This window comes from Schistocerca piceifrons, unplaced genomic scaffold (genome assembly GCF_021461385.2).
Source record: "Schistocerca piceifrons isolate TAMUIC-IGC-003096 unplaced genomic scaffold, iqSchPice1.1 HiC_scaffold_128, whole genome shotgun sequence".
NCBI lineage: Eukaryota > Metazoa > Arthropoda > Insecta > Orthoptera > Acrididae > Schistocerca > Schistocerca piceifrons.
In genome coordinates, this window is record NW_025727102.1 from 20,001 (window position 1) to 22,500 (window position 2,500).

The 2,500-nt window shown below is 58.2% G+C and overlaps 1 non-coding gene across 1 annotated transcript in view; it reads left to right on the plus strand.

Moving 5' to 3' along the window:
* The first annotated feature begins 1,523 nt into the window (after positions 1 to 1,523).
* LOC124731433 overlaps positions 1,524 to 2,500 on the plus strand; it is a 1,909-nt gene continuing 932 nt past the window's right edge. The window contains exon 1 of the ribosomal RNA XR_007008267.1: positions 1,524 to 2,500. This exon is cut by the window's right edge and continues 932 nt beyond it. This is a non-coding gene — a ribosomal RNA (small subunit ribosomal RNA).

The window sequence follows — 2,500 nt, forward strand, 5'->3', positions numbered from 1 at the left end:
ATGCCCTTCGCATGCGACGTACTCAGGCTACGTTGTGGTGCGGCCTGTGTCAACCGTCCGCTAATGTCGTACGCGTAAACCACAATCTGTACTGCACATTCGTCCTTATGTACCGAATGATACATCGTGGCACATGTGTGACCGTACAACGACTGCGCCCAGAAACGGCGGACCATACAGTGCAAATATTGTGCACGCAGCTACGTGTCGTCTCCCTATGAGAGCTGGATTGCAGTGTGGTACGCCATAGAGACGTGTGGGAGGAACGGACGCCGTGGATGGCGATCAGCATGAGCTGTCTGTTGATGTATTCGGACCTAGTCGTCTCTCCTCACACACCGTGATGGCATGGTGCACCGCGTTCCATATCTGCGACATGCTACAGAGGCCGGTTGACAGTCGTTCGAGCAATGGACATCGCATACGTACGGGGGCCACCTTCCACGTATTGTCTAGGCGTGCACATTTTGTTGCGTGTATGTGGGCAGACGTAGTGTGGCGTGACACCTGACACAGGCATGCAATAATCGTTGAAGTTGCAAATGGCGATGGACGCCTGCGTTTTCTGGTGAAGTTACGCAAATGAACAAATGGTAACCTGTTGTGGTGCGGTTGTTCTCGCTAGGGGTGAATCGGTGATGGCGACGATAGGTTGAGGTACGAACCGGTTGTTCCAGCGATACCCACCATGCCGACGAAACTGAACGGCATCTGGGTGTGAAGCGATACGCGGCGGTGGCTGGGTGGGACCGTCCCCGGCCGGTGAGGGGGCGCCTCCCGGCGTGCTGGCCGCGCGGTGCGTGGGCGCACGCGCTACAGCCGGCTGGTGGGGGCGGCCAGTGGCAGGCGCGCCGGCCGACGGACGCGGCAGGCGTCGCAGCTGCGCGCCGGCGCACCCTGCGCGCGGCGCCGTGCGGCCAAAGTAGGTCCTCGCGGGCCCGGTGCGAAGCGCGGTGGACATCTTCAGTGTGCTGGTCCGATTGAGGACTGTGTGCGTTGAGGATGCGCCGCCGCCCGGCGCTCGGCGCCGCGACGCCGTCTGCTGCTCGGTCGCCCCAGCGGTTCTCGCTGGTGGTTTGTATCGCAGCTGTGCGGATGTGTTGGCGCGTGCGCTGTGCTGGGAGAGTTCGCTTCGGCACCCAAGTGGGGCTTTTGTCCTTCTGTGGCGCTGGCGTTGGAGCTGCCGGTCACCGTAGGTGGCGCGTGTTGTCTCCCGCCGGCAATGCCACGACAGCACGCTCCCGGGCCTCTGTCGGCAGCGGCAAGCTCAGTTGGGAGCACGGGTGGTCGCACCGAAAGCGTCTACTCGCCTAACTCCGGGCGATTGCGCCTCTCTCGAACCCGACCAAGTACTTGGGACGGCGCTGCGCGCCGCCGGGACCTGAGAGGGTTTCGAGGTGTATTGTGCAGGGGAGCTCAGCCTCCTCCTGTTTGCAGAATGATTGAGCGGACGCTTGCGTGTTCGCGCGGGCCCCCGGGACACACTCCCGGGCGGCCGGCTGCTCAGCTCTAGTTGACGCAGCTCCCTGGTTGATCCTGCCAGTAGTCATATGCTTGTCTCAAAGATTAAGCCATGCATGTCTCAGTACAAGCCGCATTAAGGTGAAACCGCGAATGGCTCATTAAATCAGTTATGGTTCCTTAGATCGTACCCACGTTACTTGGATAACTGTGGTAATTCTAGAGCTAATACATGCAAACAGAGTCCCGACCAGAGATGGAAGGGACGCTTTTATTAGATCAAAACCAATCGGTCGGCTCGTCCGGTCCGTTTGCCTTGGTGACTCTGAATAACTTTGGGCTGATCGCACGGTCCTCGTACCGGCGACGCATCTTTCAAATGTCTGCCTTATCAACTGTCGATGGTAGGTTCTGCGCCTACCATGGTTGTAACGGGTAACGGGGAATCAGGGTTCGATTCCGGAGAGGGAGCCTGAGAAACGGCTACCACATCCAAGGAAGGCAGCAGGCGCGCAAATTACCCACTCCCGGCACGGGGAGGTAGTGACGAAAAATAACGATACGGGACTCATCCGAGGCCCCGTAATCGGAATGAGTACACTTTAAATCCTTTAACGAGTATCTATTGGAGGGCAAGTCTGGTGCCAGCAGCCGCGGTAATTCCAGCTCCAATAGCGTATATTAAAGTTGTTGCGGTTAAAAAGCTCGTAGTTGGATTTGTGTCCCACGCTGTTGGTTCACCGCCCGTCGGTGTTTAACTGGCATGTATCGTGGGACGTCCTGCCGGTGGGGCGAGCCGAAGGCGTGCGACCGCCTCGTGCGTGCTCGTGCGTCCCGAGGCGGACCCCGTTGAAATCCTACCAGGGTGCTCTTTATTGAGTGTCTCGGTGGGCCGGCACGTTTACTTTGAACAAATTAGAGTGCTTAAAGCAGGCAAGCCCGCCTGAATACTGTGTGCATGGAATAATGGAATAGGACCTCGGTTCTATTTTGTTGGTTTTCGGAACCCGAGGTAATGATTAATAGGGACAGGCGGGGG